Below are 24,699 nucleotides of genomic sequence, written 5' to 3' on the forward strand. Positions count from 1 at the left end.
TCAATGCTCTACACCTATGGTCACCCCATCAGTGGTCAGGTCTGTCCATGAGCTAATCACCCTTAACATCAACATCCATCCCCCACACCCCAGTAAGGAAACCTCCGTAACACACGTCTCCAAAGGCAACATCATGCTACACATCAGACGTCGCTAACATCATGACACCCATGCAGATGGGAACTGAAACGATGACTGCTGAATCCTGCATGAAGGCACTGTACTTGCACATCCACTCATGCATGAATCGTGCCATCCAATATAGAACCAAGATGCTCCCCACCAAGAAAAAGGAAGCCAGTGTGGTGGCCCCCTGCCATAAACATACTGTACAACAAAAGGAGGAAAGTGTTGCAGAAATGGGGGAATTTGCAGGATGCAAAATGCTCCCTTACCAGCCACAGTAAGAAGCAGAGATCCCTCATAACATCCACCAAAGCTAGTTACGTACATAACATAGTCAAAGATCCCAAAGACACCTGCAAGCCATTCCATAACTATGTCAAGAATCTAAATGGCAATGCTCAGATCTCCTCTGAGCTACAACAGGATGATATTAAATATACTGCTTCCATGGATATTGCCAATATCCTGGCAGATCGATTCAGTGCCAAGTGCACCCCCTCCCACCCCCCAAAGGGCCCATCCCAACACAGACATATTGCCATATTCCAGTAATAATGGCTACATAGGTAAAAATCACAGTCTCCACAGCTAAGACAACAGCAGTCATGGGACCAGTCAAAATCCCATGCTGTGTACTACATGAGCTACAAAATTAAATGGCACCTCTCCTACGTGCCATGTCTAATCATACCATACCTCAGGCTTCATGCCCACTGTGTGGCACATAGCTAGTGTGCAGTAATCTGCGACCTTTGTCAGTCCACAAGGGGGGATGGACCTTGGATCCTGGGAACTACAGCCTCAGCAGTATGACGTGCCTGATCTGCAAGGACATGGAATGTATTATCATGGAAATTAAAACAAAGACATTGGCAACCTGCAAACACTGGACCCCAACCAGGTTGGGTTTGTGAAGGGCAGATCATGTCACCTCAACCTGATCGACAACTCTGAATCCATCTCCAGAGCTGTGGATGAGGGTAAGGTGATTCACACAGCCTATCCAGACCTCGCCAAGACCTTTGACACAATCCCCCAGTCTGGAATCATAGATAAATGTATCAAGCTGGCCATTAATCCCTATGTCAATCGATGGGCTGCCAACTGCTGTACTGATAGAACCCACATTATAAATGTAGGTGACACTAACCCCTAACCCAGACAAATGACAGTTGGAGTACCTTAGGGTTCAGTCTTGGCATTGCCCTTGTTTGGCATCTACTGCTCTGAAGTACAGTCCAGTAGTAAGGGACTCTGGCAAACAAAGGTCGCAGATTACTGCACACTGAGAGCCAATATTGAATCCCCACATGATGTGGATATTCTACAGAAGGGCCTTACAGAAAGGAATGCTTGGTGCCTGAACCATGGCTTAAAAATCAATTCCAAAAAAATTATAGTTATCACCCTTTGGGAAGGGACATGCAGCTGTGACGTACCATATAGGTGGCAGTGCACTAAACACCTCAAGTGTGATAACAGACTTAGAGACACAGGTGGACAGTGGTCTCACCTTTGATAACTACATCACCACAACAGTCAGGAAATCCACCTATGTGGCACACCTCTCCACTAAGGGCTTTACATCCAGGAAAAAGGAGGCCATTGTCCCACTGTAGTCACCTCTCAATAGACCCAGTATAGTCTACAATGACCCATTATATATGTACCTCACAAGGCATCTGCAACAACTAGGAAGGCTGCAGACATACCTCACTAAAAGAATCACAGGCCTCAACCAGATGCCCTATGCTGACCACCTGAAAATCATCCAGCTATACTCTGTCACATATTGCATTCTCAGAGGTGATCTCTTCTTAACATACCATGCCATGTCAAACCCACAGCTGTTGGACATGCTACATTTAAATGATTCTAAACCCTCACAACCACATGCTCCAGGGATCCAAATATTGTCATCACAATGAACACTACATGCTGGAGGGATGTGTTCCTGACCCAAAGACTCCCCAGACTCTGAAATAGACTGCCCATACATGTCAAGCAGAGTGCCTCTTTGGTCCTCTTCAAAAGGAACCTGGACGATTGGATGGGAAATAGGAAATTGACCCCAGCAATCATGTCAGCTGCCCTGCCTAGACAGGGGTCTAGGAAAGTTAATATTGTGAGAAGACAGAGCAAAGGAATTGACATGTCTAGGCATGTATAGGCCCTAGGGCCGATAGCCTAGTACCAACCTATGAACCTATGAACTACAATTTCCATTGCGCATCCTTGGCAAGGTTGCTGATGTCATTCACTTTGAAATACACCTTTGGGGAAAGACTAGGCCAATAAGCTCTGTGGCGCATGCTCTAACAGTGTAATGCTGTCATGTGACTTCCTAGTTAGGTAGGAGCTCTAATCCCAGACATGTCAAGTGTAAAAGTTTGTGTGTGTTTGTTTGTGTGTGTAGGGAACAATGCTTTAGAAACCATTCACAGTCACTACAACTTCCATTGCCCTACTTTGGCAAGCCTGCTGATGTCATTTACATTGAAATACGCCTTTAGGGAAGGAGTAGCCCAGTAATCTCCATGGCACGTGCTATATCAGTGTAATGCTGCCATGTGATGTACTAGTTAGATAGGAGTTCTAATCCCAGACATGGCAAGTGTAAAGGTTTTTGTGTTTGTGTGTGTGTTTGTTTGTGTATGGATCAATGCTTTTGAGGCCATTCACAGTCACTATAACTTCCATTGCCCTACTTTGGCAAGCCTGCTGATGTCATTCACATTGAAATACACCTTTGGGGAAAAAGTAACACAGTAATATCCATGGCGCGTGCTATAACAGGGTAAAGCTGCCGTGTGATGTACTATTTAGCTAGGAGTTGTAATCCCAGACATGGCAAGTGTAAGGGTTTCTGTGTGTGTGTGTGTTTGTTTGTGTAGGGATCAATGCTTTTGAGTACATTTACTGTCACTACAACTTTGATTGCCCTACTTTGGCAAGCCAGCTAATGTCATTTACATTGAAATACACCTTTGGGGAAAAAGTAGCCCAGTAATCATGGCATGTGGTAAAACTGCATAATGTTGTAGTGTGATGTACCTAGTTAGGTAGGAGTTCTAATCCCAGACATGGCAACTGTGAGACTTGGTGTTTGTGTGTGTGTTTGTCATATGTATCCTGTGTGGAGGTAGCTGTGAGTGTGTAACAACATGGCTCATTGTGAAATGGGTTTTGCAAATTTCTTATATGGTGGGCCTGTTATCTGTCACAATGTCCACCTTACAAGGATAACAGATGTCAAACAGCATAGAGGCTGGGGTAGACAATCCATACCCCTACATGTGGCATTGTGACTTGGCGAATAATATAGACAACCCTTGTATTACTCAGAGAACACTCTCCACCCATGTCTCATACACAAACACAGTTGGTTAGGCAACAACCTCTATGTTGGTAGCTACCTCCATATTGCCCACAGATAGTAACCATGGTGTGATTGCAGTGGACTACAGAGGACATGGCACCCTGTCCCATCCCTGCAATAGGCAAATTATTGCATACAGTGCTCCTTCACTATGTTCCCCAATGGATGCCTGTAACAACTGTAGAGACAGCAAATGTAACCCACAAAGGACATACACATGCCTGTATGGACAGAGGCCACTGACACCAGGGAACACCTGTATCATGCTGTCAATGTAGGTGCATGGTCAACCTGGTGTCCATTGCCAGTTCTCACCACATGAGTTCAGGAATGGCACATCTGATGATAACAATCTGTCTACACAACATGCCCCAGACACCCCAGGTACACTTCCACATGTCACAGAACATGCATGTGGGATGTGTGCACATCCCAGACATCATCCATGTCATGGAATATAGAACACATACATGGCAAGCATTGCACAGCACTGGCCACCCACAATAGTAACCCAGATGACTGGATGGTAAATACAATACCTACCTGTGTGGGCCAATCTAGATGCTACACCCCTGAGCCACACTGCAGACCATTGTTATGTGGCCTAATGCCAAGGTATACCCTTTACCTAGTAGTAAATAAGGGGTGAACGGAATTGGCCTATTTTACTGACAGATCTTAAAATAAGCAGGGTGATAGAACTGTTCCCAAATTTAGTTTTAAGAATAGTAAAAATCTGAAACAATGCTTGTGTTATAAGCATAGTAAGCTATATGGGCAATTCATCTCAGAATGTAAGGGTACATATGCATGCAGGAATTGCAAAGCCTGCTACAATATTTGGCCAACCTGTATGGTTATACACCCTTTGAATTTGAAACCCACGGAGTTCTCCTTCTATGCAGACTGTTCTACTAAAAATATAGTATACATGGCTAAGTGCAACCTATGTGATTGTTTTTACATAGGTAAGACTAATCATATGCTTAAGGGGAGGGTGTTAGAGCACCTGAATGATATACGTAATAACAAAATGATTAATGCACTAGCCAAGCATGTGTTTGAAGTTGGGGTGAATCATAGTTTTAAATTTTTGATTTTACAAAAGGTAAATGACAGGTTAAGAGAAGGTGATTTATATAATGAGACAGAATATATTGAGTTGAGGTGGATTGTTGATTTTAAAACGTATGCTCCACCGGGTTTGAATAGTGCTGTCTCTTTAAAACCTCTTTTGAAAAAAAGAGGTCTGCCTCATTAATCAGAATCTGTTTTTATTGGATGTTTATAGTATTTAAACTTTTAGCATTTGTTTAGTTTTATTAAGGTCTGAAGAAGCGGGTAACCGTAAAAGCACTAACCTACTTTTGTTTTCATACATTTGTATATTAAAGTGTTCTTAATCTCAGCCTTTGACGCCTTATTTACTACTAAGGATTTAAATTTTTTGGGGTTTATCTGGTTCCACTACATTCTACTGGTTTTCATACCCTTTACCTAGCCTTGCAATCCTTCTGGCACAGTCAACCACTACACACCTGTGAAGCAATGCACCCATGCATGTCAGTACTGGCATACCTGTGTCTGTGTGTGTGTGGAGTATGATGATTTGGATGCCATTCACACTCATGACACCTCACATTGGCCGACTGAAGCATGACTTCTGATGTTGGACACCTTGACATACCCTTTTCCCATATATCATCCTGATAACCCCTGTGGTACATGCAACACCTGCATATTACTGTATTGTGGCAAACTAGCTAGTCAGGAAGTCTAATCCTGACCCTAACAACTGTGATAATGTGTTTGAGCCCTGAGAGAGTGTAGCTTTGTCAACCTTGACACCTGTTCATGTGGACAATATATCTCCTTCATCACTGTTGCTGATGTCACTCACCATCGAATATACCTTTGGACATCTCAACATGTATGTTCTGTGGCCCATGCAATAACTGCATAGACAGGTGATAGCAATACATAGTCAAGCAGTGGTTTGAAACCCTGTACTGGTAAGTGTGTGACACAAACATGCTTAGGTTTTACTCTCCCACCCCCTCCCTGTTTTACTTTGTCTCTATCTGTCTCTCTCACTCTTTCTCTGGTGGATGTGAAGAAGTACACCTACTTTGCTTACATAGCAGCTTGTTTTTTGTAAGTGATGCTCATAATCAGCTGATGGCCTCTGCACAAATTGCAGTCCCCCACTAGCTGATTGCATGTGGAACAGCTGTGGTAACATTTCCATAGCCAATTGCATGGAAACACACTCATATAACCAGGAACATCATGTGGGTGCTGGCCCTTTTCATTCACTGTGAGCAGGACTTCATGTCGGTGTTTGGCAAACAGCATCACAGATGGTAGTAGAATATACCTCTAACAACATATACTGTGGAGACATGCCAACAAACAGGAGGAAGATATTCTAGACATGATTACAGAATGTAAGTGTTGCTCTTCTGCATTTGGAGTAATGTTGCTTTAACAGGGTTTGTGTGGGTATGGCTGGTCTACATGATTTAATACCTGTCATGACAGTTTTATGTGTTTGAGGAAACTCCCACCTGTGGTGTTATCTGCAGGCTGGCCAGTGCTTGAAGTCTTATGTTTCTTGTGTTACTCACAGATCACCTATCTTAGAACTGCAGAAGCATAATCTGAGGGTATCACAACAGCATGCCAATATTGGCCCAGTGTTTGTGCCTCCAGCCACATGTCTGTCAACCTTTGTACATATATCATGCAGTAAGAGGTGCATATGTTCTGTATGCCATTATGTATTGACATCATACCTGATAGCAAGCCAGTCAGATATCAGACTGATAGACATGTTATGTATAGTAGGGGTTATACTTGAGGACATAACTTGGGCATTCTGTGGTTATGTGTACAGTAGTGAGGTTTGTGTACTTATGGTGATTGTCGACAGCATTTGTATTGCAAATATGTACCTTGGCCTGTGTACAGACTGTGGTAGATGTCATTGTTCTTGGTCCTGTTCTATCTGATGTCATGTGCTGCTCCAGTGTATGTTACCCTATTGGCTCACATGTTTCTAGGGCCAAACACACACACGTGTCCCATACCACAGACAGGCATTGGACCACACTGCATTGTGGCCCAGTATATGTAGGGTCAGTCTGTGAGTGGCACATATGAGGATGGTGTTGATCAGACAGTCCATATAGTGTAATATTAAGCTTGCTTTCCATATATGGCTATGGCTGTGTTCACATTGGTTGTGGGTATGCACTTTCACACAGGTGTCTGTTACTCTGTGCTGTGACATGCCTGTAGAGCTTGCTATATTTGAAGGTACATGTGTATTCCCCCATAAGAAATGTAGGCCAGTGTTGTGGCAGTCTGCCTGTAGTTTGCACAGTGCTTTGTTACATGCCTAGCAGCTTAGTGTAACTATCCAATGTGATGTTATGTCCAGATATTTGACAGATGTACTGCTGCTGGGCCACCATAACTGTTGTGTATTTCTGACAAAGCAGTGTGATGCTGTACAGATGTATGTCATTAACTAGTGGTTAGTATGTGGGCATGTGACATCTGCACCACCAGTTATTATGTGTCAGGACAGAGAGGAGTGTGTGAATGCATAAACTGTGTGGGCATATGTAGTCCAGTATTTATGTGATATACCCACTTTGGATATCCACATTTCGCCCCCACCCCCGGACAAGGAAACTACAGTGAAAAACTTTTCAAAAGCAAACTTCACGGCACTTAAGATCAAGGTGGAAAGTTTCAAAGCTCCCATGCTAAAGGATATCGTGGTCCAAGCTGTAAAATCCTTTACTAATGCATTTTATGGATACCTACAAGAATGCATGGATCATGCCATCCCAAGCAAAACCAAGACTCACTCCTCCAAGAAAATGAAACTAGTCTGTTGGACTCCTGCCATAAACAAGCTATACAATAGAAGGAGGAAACTAGTACAGAAAAGAGTACAATCCCAAGAAGGGAAGACATCCCTGATCAGTATCAGCAAGAAACTATGATCCCTCATAAAATCATCCAAGGCAAGCTTTGAAAGAAAAATTGCCAAGAACTCCAAAGATAACCACAAGGCATTCTTTAGCTATGTCAAGAATCTAAGTGGTAATGCTCAGATCTGCTTGGAATTAGTGCAGAATGGCACAAAATACACTGAACTGACCAATATCGCCAACATCCTGGCAGACAGGATCAGCGCAAACTTCACCCCCCTTCTCACCCCCAAAAGGGCCCATAACCATACCAGAAGAATATAGAGTCCCTGAAATCACAGACACTCAGGTTAAAACAGCCCTCTCCAAAGCCAAAAACACAGCATCGATGGGGCCGGATGGTGTCCCAGGCTGCATCCTACACAAGTTCAAACATGAACTAACCCCTTACCTAAACACACTGTTCAAACTCAGCCTCTCCACAGGCTATGTACCCACAGAGTTGTGCACAGCAACAGTTATTCTGCTCCACAAAGGTGGAGCCACAACACACCCCAGGAACTATCGCCCTATAAGCCTAACTAGCTTGATCTGCAAGGCTATGGAGCTCATTAACAGAGACATTGGAACTCAATAACAGAGAAATTGGGAACCTCCAAACACTGGAACCTACTCAGTTCGGCATTGTTAAGGGCAGATCATGCCTCCTGAACCTGGTGTACTTCTTTAAGACAGTTACCAAGGCTATAGACGAGGGAAAGGTGATATACACAGCCTACCTAGACCTCGCTAATGCCTTCGACACCATTCCCCATTCCAGTATAATAGGCAAGATCAAAAGCCTAAACATTAATCCCTACATCACAAGATAGGTTTCCAATTAGCTCATGGACAGAACCCAGATGGTGAGAGTTGCGAGAGCTGCTTCCGACTCTAAACCGGTTACAAGTGGCATTCTGCAGAGCTCAGTCCTAGGACCCCTCCTGTTCGGCATATACTTCTCAGAGGTACAGGAAAGCACAGGAGGACTATGGCTGACCAAGTTCACAGATGACTGCAAACTAGGGGCTATTATTGACTCTCCAGCTGACACAAAAATCCTCCAAAAGAGTCTCACTGAGACAGATACCTGGTGTCAAAATCATGGCCTCAAACTAAATGTCAAAAAGTGCATAGTCATTCCCTTTGGAAAAATCAAAGTACCCACAAACTACCACATAGGTGGTAGTCCCTAATTACAGAAGATGTAATAATGGATCCGGGGACCCAAGTAGATAGTACTATCACCTTTGATAATCACATTGCCAGAATGGTTAGAAAATCCTTCTACATGGCCCACCTAATCACAAAAGGGTTTGCATCCAGATTAATAGAGGTCATTATGCCCCTCTACTCATCACTCATCAGACCCATTATAGAGTACAATGCCCCATTTGGGATGTACCTTACAAGACACCTGCAACAGCTGGAAAAAACACAGAAGTACCTCACCAAGAGGATCACTGGCATCAAACAGATGCCCTATGCAGCTCAACTGAAGAAACTCCAGCTGTACTTGGTTGCATACCGCCTACTCAGAGGTGATCTCTATCTGAGATACAAGGCCATGTCCAACCCAGAATTGATGGACATGCTCCACCTAAAGAAAACCTAATCTCCTCGAGCCACATGATCTAGGAATCTAAACCTCACCACAACAATAAATAGGACATGCTGGCGGGATAGATTCCTGCCCCAGAGACTTCCCATGCTTTGGAACAAGATTTCAATCTACATTAGGCAGAGCTCCTCGCTAACACTCTTCAAAATAAACATTGATGGGTGCATGGAAAACAGAAAGTTTAACCCGGGGATCACTTCAGTGGCTCTGCTGGACAAAGGCACAGGGAACTAATCTAAAGGGGCAGCGAAAGCCAACACATTCTGGCTAGGCTTATAAATGCCTTCGGGCAGATAGCCTAGTACCTACCTATGAACCTATGAACCTATGAACATGGCTGTTAACATCCACATTGTCAGGCTTGGTCCACATGCCCCAGACTAAGGAGATCTGTGTATACCTGTGGACTGACCAGAGTGTGCCAGACTGTCCACATATATTGGTCATATTTCTGCTATAGTCCACAGGATCATTACTGTGATATCAGTGGTACTGTACTCTGATGACCTTAGGATGTCTGTCAGTAACTGATGGTGTACATGTCAATAGCAGATGTGAACTCCCATGCACAACATGTCTGTTAAGACAGCCCCTGTTACAGAACCAACAATCTACATATATACCTGCAATACATACATGACATCCCCTTGCACTAAATTGTGGAGACTATTGATGCTGAGGTATGACTTCACTCCATGTTCTGGACATATGGTAAACATATATGTATATAGATATAAATATATATATATATTTATATCTATATATATATATATATATATATATATATATATATATATATATATATATATATATATATATATATATATATATATATATATATATATATACACATATACATATCTACATACATATATGGATATATATACACACACATATACATATCTACATACATATATGGATATATATATATATATATATATATATATATATATATATATATATATATATATATACATATACACATATACACATTTCTATATGTCTACCCATATACAGATATATAGATATATATGCACATATAGGTATAGATATCTATATATATATATATATATATATATATATATATATATATATATATATATATATATATATATATATATATATATATATATATATATATATATATATATATATATATATATATATATATATATATATATATATATATATATATATATATATATATATATATATATATACACACACACATATATGTATATACAGAGAGAACTATATATGGCCATATATATGATGCACTATACAGATGTACATAAATACATATATATGAATATTTATGTGTATGTGCATGTAGACATACATTTACATATGTATATGTATATATCCATATCCTTGTCATGTGTAAACATTACTGTTGTGTATACCTTCCCAGATGTATCACACTGTATGTATCTGATGTGTGTATATTTGGATATAACAACATATGTGATGCAATAGTAATATCAGAAACAAGTACTACACAATTGTAGAAGTCACAGCAATTGTGCAATACTATTCAATATGTGCACTGACAGATATATTGGAAAAAAAAAACAACTGTCATCACAGCTGTCGTGGCATAGTGGTTAACCATTGTGACTATAGTGTACAGGATCCTTGGTTCCAGACCTGCAAGGGCTGTTTATTTTGTTGCTCGGCAGAACAAGGGCTGTTGGATGCAGAGTGGTTAAGGCAGTTTTGAGCAGCTTTAACTGTGTTTGCATGGGTTTGCATGAAGCTAAGTTGTGCTAACGTATGGTTAAACGTACAGGCGCTTACACCATGTAGGGTTTGCTTACCAGTGCGCAAATGTGCTTAGTTGTCATATTGTACCAATGCTGACACCTGCTAAGCATGGCTCAGCCATGGTGACTAGTGCCCACATCCCAGTCTGATAACATAGCAGGGTAATGAAATCTGTAATAGGTGTATGTAATGCCATGTGCATAGCATGCATCTATGTGCTGTCATTACAGTAGCAAGGGGTGTGAGTCTCCTGTCTGGGACACTTGAGTATATATTGCTTGTACAGAACTCTTATCCATGTGAATGTGTTACATACAAGGGTAGTATCTCAGGTTATATGCAGTTACACTGGCATTTACTGTATCATTACATTACTACTGTTGACAGTGCTATCTCAAGCAAGATTAGATTGCTAATTGTACTACTGGAAACAAACACCACTGCATGCATAGATGGACTCTGAGTCCTCACTGTCATGTTCCTGGTGTGTGAGCTGTGTCACATTATATATTTCTTACTGGGTAATTATCTGACATGTAGAAAATAACCGTAGACTACTGTCTGTATAGCACATGTCAGTGAGGGCTGCCATCATGTAGTAATGGCATACCTATTGGTGTCAGATGTCTATCTGTCAACACATTCATCCTACTGCATAGCTAGTTGGTGAGCTGATGTCTGTCAGTACCTGTACAGATGTGCAGATGTCAGGTATCCATTTTGGATACGCACAGGCAATCTATGCTTGACTGACACTGACATGTCTGCCCAACTGTGTTATAAATGGCAAAGATAGGACTCAACACCCTGTATGCACCACATGCCACAGATACCTCAACTACACTACCACAGTCAACAGAACATGCTAGGGTACAGATCTCCAAGACAGACACTAACCATGTTATGTAATACATGTTGCATACATGTCAACTGGAGAACCTCACCGGCCCTCTGCAGGAGGCAAACAGAGGATTGGCTGATGCATATCACTCTCACCCTGAGGGTCACCACAGTGGTATCTGTAGATAAATGGCATGCTGGCACATGGCAGGTGGCATGATACCACTGTACACACATCCCCATCTCTCCATGGACAGTAGCCAGGTACACACCTATGAACACGTGCAGTGTTTGTGTTAGTAGACCTGTAGTTGGGAATACCCTGAGGCCCTTCACACCCAACACACCACCCAGTGCCATAGTTAGATGTGGCTGCTGCTGTACCAGACATTACATGTACCTTGTTACGCTCCTCTCCCTAAGGGCTACCTGGGCCTTGCAGTACCAGCACAACACTGTTGTACAAATGGGTTGATAGGCATGGGATACCCACTGATTTCTGACAAGTGTGTGTATGTGTATGTGTGCATGTGTGTATATATGTGGGGTACAACATATTGAGGCCACATACTCCTATTACAATATGCATTGCCCCACGTTATTAGGAATAGTGATGTTGCTGCCCATAGGAGAGGCATGGCAATGCATCACCCTACTATACCTGTGGCATGTGCATTAGATGCATATCGCTGTGGGATGGACAAGGGGCTGTATTGCAGTCCTGGTCAAAGTGTGATGGTGGGTATGTCAGAGTGTCATCATGGGTTCCAGTGCATACAAAATCCACAGTGGGGTGTGGGTGCTTGGTATACTGTCATTACACCATGGAACCCCCGGTACATGTCCCATGTGCCACTGTATGGTGACTACTGTCACCATCAAGCATACAGGTACCTGATAACACTATCTATCCCAGTTATGCATGTGCTGTGTGCAACCTACTTGTAACAGATTGGACACAATGACAAGGTAGTTAGCAGTGCTAGGCCCAGGTCTCTGGGATGTGTGTCTGACTGTTATGTGTCTGTCAATGTGTGTATGTTGGTATGTCACACTATGTATTGTCATTATACAACCATTACATCCCCCATTACCATATTGTACATGGCTGAGAATGTTCTGCATGCAACATGTAACCTTGAACACACCTCATCCTATAAGCTGTGTGGTGTGTGCAATTAAAGCCACACACATCAGTAGCACTAAATACCTAGGTAGGGGTCTAATCCCAGTGTTGCCGAGTAAGAGTGTGCCTGTATGTGGAGGGATCTACTTCAGGTTGCAGAATATACATGTCCCAGGGGATGATCTGTCCAAGAACTGCATGGCATATGCTAACATGTCACAGGTATCATCCTGTGGACATAAATTCCATCACAACTACTGTTATCTGTGTAAATGGCCTCTTCCCCACTGTAGAGGTGTACAGCGATACTGAGGTTGGTATATATATAGCTGGGTGTGTCTGTTATGGACACAGCCAACATCATTGCAGTTACTGTTGAGTGCATCCCCCCATGTAGCTAGCCATAATACTGTACAGTTCATGTTAGCATGTTAGGTATGTGTCTATCACATTATCTGAGGTTCTACCGCACCTCTCACCCTCCAAAGGGTAGGGGTGTACCACCCACACCAGCTCACTTATGTTTGCCATGTTGAGGATTGCACTACATTGGGAAAGGGGATATGTACCCTGCCAGTACCATCAGTGATGACATTAAACTAGCAGAGTGCTTATTCCACAATGTGTTGTTCTGCGTGGTCTGGCTTGGTGGAATTACATAGGCTACAATGGGTTCCTTGCAAAGGTACATACATCTATGTGTACAGAATTCTCTGTGTTGTGCATCAACACCTAAGCCTCTGTGTGTGTTATACATCAACATGTGGTTGTTACCACCCAGTACAACTAAAATTGTCCACTGTAGAAGGGCTGCTAACAGCAGCCACCATGAACTCACCTGTATACACCACCCTCAGACCTATAGGCCATGTGGCACAGGCAGTAACTGTTATACAGACATGTGTTCACCTCTACCCAGGATATGGCACAGCCAAGGTGTCACCACAGTGCCATACCCCTTGTGAGATATGACAGCAGACCATCCTCCTGCTGACACATGGGCACCTACAACACAAATGGATAACATTATCGAGACCACAATCACTCAGTGTTACTAACAGCTATAATGCATCATGGCTGGACAGCTACACTACCTGACATGTATGCATTAAACATTACTGCTGGCAATATGTTACATTGGTACATTGTAGTACAGTCACTGTGTACATCAGAACCATATTAGCCTGTCCCTGCATCATTGTTATGGATTACAGGGATGTGGCACAGGTATCATATGCACAGGGTGTGTTTTTGGTTTGCCAGAGACCTAGGCTGGGCCATACATTTCACACCATGTGTGTGAGTGAGGGGTTTTAATTACTGATATGGCCATGGTGATGTGGTGTGTGTAGGTATGGGGTTGCCTTAGGTGTGTTTGTACTGTGTGTGAGTATGCATGCACACAGTTCTGCCATGTGGCTGCCCTCTACAGGTGTTTGTTGGACAGCTGCAGACCATACCTGGCAGGGTGTACAGTTCACCGCCTCTGGCCATGGTCACACAAACTGTGCCTACCAGGGGTTCCACGGGCACATCCAGGTACAAGCCTCGATATGCTGCTCTCCCTTGATGATGACAAATGTCTGCTGGAACCAGGCCCTCCCGTGACTGGCCAGGGCCACATGCATGTGGCCTGCTGTGGTGTGGTGTGGACAGCAACCCCCCCCCTGCAGTGCTGGGGCTGGTACTGCCACTACAGAAGTGACTTGGTGTCCTTGCACATCCACATCGACCCCCAGATGTTGGTGTTGCTGGTCTACATCCACATGGCCATCACACCACTCCCACCACATGCTCTAGCATGGACAATCCAGGGTCGAGGAGGCCCACCATCCCACCCCACCGTCTATCCATGATCTCTGTATAATAATGGAGGGCACCTGCAAGATCACGGATGGTGTCACTTAGAGCTGAAAAAGCAGCCCACCGCAGCCTCAGACCCTGTCTGGTGTACCATTCCATGCACTTCCATGACAGCCTGAAACATGTGTCTGGTGGTACCAGATGAGGCACTTCTGCCAGGGGTGCGATGACAATCAGCCCTCCCATGAGCAGCCCTGTACATATGCCTATGTGTTACATTACTGGACATCTGGCAATGGCTGCTGTGTCCAGACAAAGCAGCCATAGATACCACATTGTCCTGTGCACTACCACCAACTACCAACTGTCTCTCTGTTATGGTCACTGGTGATTGGGTATCTATAGGCACTGTGACTGTGTGCGGGGATGGGATGGATAACAGGCGGATGTCAAACAATGGCGCAGTTTCGGCCTCTGACAACCCTGCCTGTGCCTCAACACACCTATCATCATTTTCAGTGTCTGTATGGACAGCAATATCAGATTGCAAGAAGGAGGGACCCTGGCCCACCTCGACACCTGTAAGGGGAAAACAAGAAATGCACTTTAAGACCTGTATGTCATTGCTTAACAGTACACACACACACACACACACACACACACACACACACACACACACACACACACACACACACACACACACACACACACACACACACACACACACACACACCCTGACATTCCACCATAATACTTACCCATCCCTGAGTTTACAGACTGTATCATATTCTCTTAAGTTCCCCATCCTGCATCACACTTGGAAACTTACACTCATTAATACCAATCATTAACGTATCATTCTTCTAATTCCTAGACAATGACCACAAAACATGAGCTGTTACTCCATTACCTCTTTGACTTGATTGGAGTCAGTTTTACAAGGACTCACTACTGTATCCAGTGTTCACCCTGGGTTTGTCCAGACATCGTGAGCATGGTTCCCATATGTTAGGGACTACTATAGTCACTCAATAATGAAATGCATTGGGGTGTCATACGTAATGATTGCTCAATAGATGCAAGATCTGTTGCTCTATTAACTTACTATCTGGACAGCAGTAATATTTGGATACACTCACTGGTGTCTAGTAATTCCCCAATGCATCTGTTGTGCTGCATATGTGGGTATTCTTTCACCTTTCTGCTGATTGCAGTTTTACCAGTATACCTGGTGTCTAGTTTTCCTCCCAATGCATTTTCCATGCTACAGACCTTATTATACTATCAGCTGTCTTGAGATTACATGTCAGACAAGTATTCCTGGTGTCTCATGTTTCAGTGCATGTCCATGTACTGCACGATTCCAAAGGGAAGTTGAGACATAAGAAAAAAACCCACAATCACACATGTGCATAGATGGACACACACAAACACACACACACACATACACACACACACATCCTACATGCATCAACCCCCCTCCACTCCACCAGATTGCACTTACAGAAAAAATAACCCCCCACTCCCCACACACACTTACAGGTGAGGTTGCACGAAGATATTACACACAGACCTCCCATTACCCATCTGTTAACATGCATAACATATGGTACTCAACAGCACCCAGTGCAGCTATAGTCAATCCATGTTAGCAACAGTATACATGTGTGTGATGCATGGGCTGTGTTAGTAGGTGATGCCCCTTCCCCTGGAAAACACTGCACCTATGCACACAGTATTGCTGTGCACCTGTTCATCACCCTGCCATGTGCTGTGCACCATACCTCACAGGTGAACACATCATTGCTGAATGTGTATTACTGTGTCAATTATGTCTGCTCTGCTGCTCACAGCCCCTATGTGTTTGTCCGACACATACCTGGAATGATATGTGGACAGGTTCAAATGAACCACAAAGATACGAAGTTCCTCCAAAGGTTTATTAACAACAAGGCACAGACAAATAACCAACACTGACCTAGGTTTCGTCCTGTGGACTTCCTCAGAGTGTTGGTAACCATGACATTTATACTAATCGTCCATGATTTAATTAATTGAATAATTGCACCAAGCTGTTACACTGCTTGTTTTTTTAAAAAACAGCAAAAGATGACGTATTTTTACTTTCTGCATGTAACACTCATACATACAACATTTAACACAAATTTTAACCTGTTTAAAATGTATAGATATTGTGTTTATATATTTATACATATATGTGTAAGTAATATAAAATGTTTAAAATACATATTACAACTACATGATTAACTATAAGACTGTTAAAAACCCCTTATTAATTAATATGTTAAAACTATCCACACACTACATATTTATTACTTGAATCAACTATAATGCTCAGGTGTAAACCAACCACTATATGTTATGTAAATAGTTGGCTGCAAATATTATCCCAATATATTTAGCAGCCTGAGATATGGTTTAATAGTTATGAATTCATTAAACCCTGGAACAAAATGTGCATTTAATATCATCTGCCACTTGAGCTCACAAACATCCAGATGGTACTCAGTTAACCTACCCTGTGGGTCTTGAACTAACTGTTCTAATATACAAAAAGAAAATGTATGATCTTTATATTCTATAATATGTCGTGCTAGAGCATTAGTGGGTTTTAGATGTTGAATGTCCAAGACATGTTCTTTAATTCTATCCCTAAATTTTCTACATGTCTTGCCCACATAGAATGCCATACAATTTCCACATTTAGCTAAATAAACCACGTTAGTTGAGTGACAGTTGAACCTACCCCTGATCTTAATATATGTATTGTTAACTGTGATTTTACTTCCTGTTTTCATAACATAAGGACATGTAATACACCTCCCACACTTACTATTGCCTCTATTACTGTTGGCATAAGTGTCCAAGTGTATATTGCCTCTCTCAAAAATTTGTTTCAAGGCTCTGTCCTTGCGAAAAATAAACTTAGGTTTACATGGTGTATACCCTTGAAAATCTTTTAACCTACTGAATGATTTCCAATATATACTTGTTATTTTTGTTGTAACTTAAGCTTACATCTAAATAATTAATTTCCTCCTTACTGACTTCATAGGTAAATTTTAGAAACCATACTGTTTGATTAATATAAACAATAAATCTCTCAAGGATATTTCTCTCTCCCTGCCATATAATAAAAATGTCATCCAAAAAACGGGTGTATAATCTGATGTATGACTTAAATTCACTTTTAAAGACAGAATTGTTCTCCCAATATGCCATGATATAATTAGCATATATGGGGGCACAAGCTGCCCCCATCGCCACACCAGTTTTGTGACGAAACCTATAGCCCTCAAAAAATATAAAATTATTTTTTAACACTAAATCCATTAACCTTATATTAATCAAACAGTATGGTTTCCAAAATTTACCTATGAAGTCAGTAAGGAGGAAATTAATTATTTAGATGTAAGCTTAAGTTACAACAAAAATAACAAGTATATATCATCAAAAATTTTTAGGAAATCCACATTTTCAAACTCGTATTTGCATTACGACAGCTGGCACCCGGAGCATCAGAAAAAATCGATTGTCAAGGGACAATTTAACAGGGCAGCACGTATGGTTAGTGATGATGTTGAGTTTGTAAGGGAAGTTGATTTTATGACAGAATTATTTACTAATAGGGGTTATCCTATATCTCTATGTGAGGACTTAAAGAATGAAATACAGGCAAAAAGGAGAAATGGACAGATACAGTCTATACTCAAAAGTTCTTACCCAGTTTGTATCAATAATGTTAATAATCAATTGAAGTATGACTTAAGGGATGATTGTATATTATTTGTGGTCACGTTTAATGCGGATACAGATATTATCATTGATATAGTTGAAAAATATTGGAAATCATTCAGTAGGTTAAAAGATTTTCAAGGGTATACACCATATAAACCTAAGTTTATTTTTCGCAAGGACAGAGCCTTGAAACAAATTTTTGAGAGAGGCAATATACACTTGGACACTTATGCCAACAGTAATAGAGGCAATAGTAAGTGTGGGAGGTGTATTACATGTCCTTATGTTATGAAAACAGGAAGTAAAATCACAGTTAACAATACATGTATTAAGATCAGGGGTAGGTTCAACTGTCACTCAACTAACGTGGTTTATTTAGCTAAATGTGGAAATTGTATGGCATTCTATGTGGGCAAGACATGTAGAAAATTTAGGGATAGAATTAAAGAACATGTCTTGGACATTCAACATCTAAACCCACTAATGCTCTAGCACGACATATTATAGAATATAAAGATCATAAATTTTCTTTTTGTATATTAGAACAGTTAGTTCAAGACCCACAGGGTAGGTTAACTGAGTACCATCTGGATGTTTGTGAGCTCAAGTGGCAGATGATATTAAATGCACATTTTGTTCCAGGGCTTAATGAATTCATAACTATTAAACCATATCTCAGGCTGCTAAATATATTGGGATAATATTTGCAGCCAACTATTTACATAACATATAGTGGTTGGTTTACACCTGAGCATTATAGTTGATTCAAGTAATAAATATGTAGTGTGTGGATAGTTTTAACATATTAATTAATATAAGGGGTTTTTAACAGTCTTATAGTTAATCATGTAGTTGTAATATGTATTTTAAACATTTTATATTACTTACACATATATGTATAAATATATAAACACAATATATATACATTTTAAACAGGTTAAAATTTGTGTTAAATGTTGTATGTATGAGTGTTACATGCAGAAAGTAAAAATACGTCATCTTTTGCTGTTTTTTAAAAAAACAAGCAGTGTAACAGCTTGGTGCAATTATTCAATTAATTAAATCATGGACGATTAGTATAAATGTCATGGTTACCAACACTCTGAGGAAGTCCACAGGACGAAACCTAGGTCAATGTTGGTTATTTTTCTGTGCCTTGTTGTTAATAAACCTTTGGAGGAACTTTGTATCTTCGTGGTTCATTTGAATTCGTTGGATTGGTTATTTGGTTTGTTTCGTGCATCACTTCCATGGAGGACGATGATTCACCCACTAACATCAAAGTGTTATTACAGCAAGTGCATCAGCAGCTTCGCGAGCACACTGTGCTAATTCAAGGACTCTCTAACAAAATCAATTCCATCAATGGTACGTGTTCTAATTCTAGTTTGGGGTTGCCTCTTACACAACCCACACCAGTGTTGGTGATGACTGAACATACCGAAGTGTCGGATACCAACAGTAATGACTTTGTTCCTAGAGTACCATTTGAACTTTCTAATTCCACCAGTTCCATCGTGGCTAATAACAGGAGGAGATGGATGACAAGTACTTTTAATTTTGGCAATGTTAACAGTTTGCCACAGGTGGGGACACGAGCTCCAAACAAACCATTGACTGAGTTAATGAGAGAATTTGAGATGAAACTATTTAAATTAAAGAGATTACAATTAGAAAATGGTTATTTGGAGCGTAATATCCAATTACAGCTTGTTCCAAAAGGGTTACGGGTCTGGCGGTACCCGAATGGCTGTGAAAACGATGTAGAAATGATTAAAGAACTTCATGCCATTTTTGATACCACGGGGGTACAAATCATGGAAGTTATGGTCAAATATAATAACCTCCGTATAGAGGGACTGATAAAATTGCTTGATGAAATCCACGAGAAAATTATGCATGATCTATTATTTGATCAATATTTCACCAACTATGTCAATGTGGTATAAGACATAGATAAGAACTGTGATATTTTGTACAATAAAAAGTCTGAGAAATTGCAGCGTGATATAGCAGCATACCGAAATGGCAAAGTGTATCCATTAGCAACTAAATTCACCACTCGTAACAACATGACAGAGGAAACAACCAATCAGGATGAAGAAGTAGATGATGGGGCGGTGACGGAAACAGCAGCAGGTTCTTATAGTGCCGCCGTAAGGGGTGCAGACCCTTTAGAAGAAGCCCCAAGGAGGTCAGAGAGGATCAGGCAGCAAGGTTCTTTTCAAGGAAACGACAGATTTCGATCGGGTCCACCACCGAGGAGGGACTATCGCTGGAAAAATCAGGAAGGAGAGTGGCAGCAAACCAGAAGAAGGTAAACAAAAGAATTTTTTGGATACACGATTCGGCCGTGTGCGACGAAGACTGTTACATTTGTTTGAACAGTGGTGTTAAAATGCAGATAGGGCAGGCATTTTCGAGTTGCTCTATCACGCCTATCAGACTTGATTCAGATGTTTCAAATATTGAACTCAGTGTGTTCAAGGACGTTAAAAATAACAATTTAAATGAAGTTAGTTTGTATACTGGAACCATTTGCGACAATATTTTAATGGAAAGTGTATGTATGTATGATTCCTTAACGAAAGATCATGATAGCACCAACGTAACAGAAGCGGTGAACACATTTAGTGGAGTGTGTCATGATATGTTAAGTAATGCAGCTACACTTGAGGCAAATATTAATAGCTGTAGTAAACAGGAAGTAGTATGCAACCTGGAAGACGAGGGTATATTGGATGAAGTGCATTTGGATAATGATGATAATATCATAATGCAGATGAGTATATACAATGTTATGGGGGGGAATAATGAAGTACATTTGGACCCAGTTAGTACAAGTACAATCAACAGTGAGGGGCAAAATGTAGACAACGATACAAATATTGTAATTATGGAAGGTGGTACCCCCACCTCATTTGTTAATGAAGATAATGATATAACACAGATAAATCAACAAAATGATGAGCCCAACCCTTTTTATGGGGAAAATAAGAAAGAATGTACTACCCCTATATCGAATCCTACAATAGTGTCTAATATTGCAAAAGACTTTAAGTTGTTCAACTATTCTAGCACAGAATTTAACACACACCATGCTGACATTTTATCCAAAGGGTTCAATTTTGTACCCTGTAGAAGAGGCAATGTTGTTGATACACTTAGGGATTTGAAGCTATTTACACGTAAATTAAATTTATTGGCCTACTTTGGATACAAAAAGAATGAAGAGCATGTAGTGAAAACTATTGATTTACATAAACCTAGCTATTTCAACCCACCTTACAACAACATGGTACATATTTTTGAAAATTTGTGTGAACAAGACATCAGACAACTATACAAGGATAAAAATGTAGTATGTCAGAGTAATTTAAAACAGGAACATATAGATAGTATTCAGTATATATGTGGTAACAAAAATATACGTGTAATGAAGCCCGATAAGGGTAATGGAGCTGTAATAATGGATAAAGTGGATTATGATAATGAAATGCTAACTATGTTGTCGGACGACAACTATGAGGAAGTTAGTATCAATGAGGTTAACATAGCTTACAAAGATATTGATTTATCTCTTGAGGACATGTTATACCAAGGGCAGATCAACGAAGAAGAATTTTTCTATATGACAAATAAACACCCTGTGGTCAGTGGGATCTTTGGCATTCCAAAGATCCACAAAGGTATCAACAATGTCCGTTTTAGACCGATTGTAGATGGAAAGAGGAGCAAAGTGTCGTTTATAAGTCAGTATTTGGATTCAAAACTAAAAAATGGTTTAAACAGTTTTCCTTATATAACTAAAGATTCTTGGCATTTTTTGGATAAGATCAGGAATGTAGAAGCGCATGGTGACATCATGTTCTTGACAATTGATGTGGTTAACCTATTTAGTGTTATACCACACGACATCGGTCTAGAATGGATGGAAGAGCAGTTAATAGCCACTGGGTTATATGAGCAAGATCATATAAATCTCTATGTAAGGTTAATGGATTTAGTGTTAAAAAATAATTTTATATTTTTTGAGGGCTATAGGTTTCGTCAAAAAACTGGTGTGGCGATGGGGGCAGCTTGTGCCCCCATATATGCCAATTATATCATGGCATATTGGGAGAACAATTTTGTCTTTAAAAGTGAATTTAAGTCATACATCAGATTATACACCCGTTTTTTGGATGACATTTTTATTATATGGCAGGGAGAGAGAAATATCCTTGAGAGATTTATTGTTTATATTAATCAAACAGTATGGTTTCTAAAATTTACCTATGAAGTCAGTAAGGAGGAAATTAATTATTTAGATGTAAGCTTAAGTTACAACAAAAATAACAGGTAAATATCATCAAAAATTTTTAAGAAATCCACATTTTCAAACTTGTATTTGCATTACGACAGCTGGCACCCGGAGCATCAGAAAAAATCGATTGTCAAGGGACAATTTATCAGGGCAGCACGTATGGTTAGTGATGATGTTGAGTTTGTAAGGGAAGTTGATTTTATGACAGAATTATTTACTAATAGGGGTTATCCTATATCTCTATGTGAGGACTTAAAGAATGAAATACAGGCAAAAAGGAGAAATGGACAGATACAGTCTATACTCAAAAGTTCTTACCCAGTTGTATCAATAATGTTAATAATCAATTGAAGTATGACTTAAGGGATGATTGTATATTATTTGTGGTCACGTTTAATGTGGATACAGATATTATCATTGATATAGTTGAAAAATATTGGAAATCATTCAGTAGGTTAAAAGATTTTCAAGGGTATACACCATATAAACCTAAGTTTATTTTTCGCAAGGACAGAGCCTTGAAACAAATTTTTGAGAGAGGCAATATACACTTGGACACTTATGCCAACAGTAATAGAGGCAATAGTAAGTGTGGGAGGTGTATTACATGTCCTTATGTTATGAAAACAGGAAGTAAAATCACAGTTAACAATACATGTATTAAGATCAGGGGTAGGTTCAACTGTCACTCAACTAACGTGGTTTATTTAGCTAAATGTGGAAATTGTATGGCATTCTATGTGGGCAAGACATGTAGAAAATTTAGGGATAGAATTAAAGAACATGTTTTGGACATTCAACATCTAAAACCCACTAATGCTCTAGCACGACATATTATAGAATATAAAGATCATAAATTTTCTTTTTGTATATTAGAACAGTTAGTTCAAGACCCACAGGGTAGGTTAACTGAGTACCATCTGGATGTTTGTGAGCTCAAGTGGCAGATGATATTAAATGCACATTTTGTTCCAGGGCTTAATGAATTCATAACTATTAAACCATATCTCAGGCTGCTAAATATATTGGGATAATATTTGCAGCCAACTATTTACATAACATATAGTGGTTGGTTTACACCTGAGCATTATAGTTGATTCAAGTAATAAATATGTAGTGTGGATAGTTTTAACATATTAATTAATATAAGGGGTTTTTAACAGTCTTATAGTTAATCATGTAGTTGTAATATGTATTTTAAACATTTTATATTACTTACACATATATGTATAAATATATAAACACAATATATATACATTTTAAACAGGTTAAAATGTGTGTTAAATGTTGTATGTATGAGTGTTACATGCAGAAAGTAAAAATACGTCATCTTTTGCTGTTTTTTAAAAAAACAAGCAGTGTAACAGCTTGGTGCAATTATTCAATTAATTAAATCATGGATGATTAGTATAAATGTCATGGTTACCAACACTCTGAGGAAGTCCACAGGACGAAACCTAGGTCAGTGTTGGTTATTTGTCTGTGCCTTGTTGTTAATAAACCTTTGGAGGAACTTCATATCTTCGTGGTTCATTTGAATTCGATGGATTGGTTATATGTGGACAGGTGTCATTTGTGAATGCCTGATGTCTAATTTACAGATGTCATCATCAGCAGTGCATGTATGACCAATATGTTACAATTACACTGACAACCGTCTAACCTCACCATGGCTAAGGGGAGTGTACACACCCTTATTGATATGACATCCTCTTCCTTGATGTGCCATGGGACCACATTACTGCATATGTTAACATTACATGAGCCTATATGATATATGTCCTGTACAATCAAATGCAGTGTCAAACAAATGTCTTAGTTGTTCTGATACTGATTGAGATGCATACAATTCGTGGATGCATATGTGTTCACGCCCTTATCGTGATGATTTGTTACACCTGCTGTTATGTGTACTACAGCTGTCACCATTCCTGGCAGGGGTACACTAGCATGGGCCATCTGCATTTGCCAGTATATGGACAGTCTGCCCTA

The sequence above is a fragment of the Protopterus annectens genome, chromosome 1.part1 (genome assembly GCF_019279795.1).
Source record: "Protopterus annectens isolate FY-2018-M chromosome 1.part1, PAN1.0, whole genome shotgun sequence".
Classification (NCBI taxonomy): Eukaryota; Metazoa; Chordata; order Ceratodontiformes; family Protopteridae; genus Protopterus; species Protopterus annectens.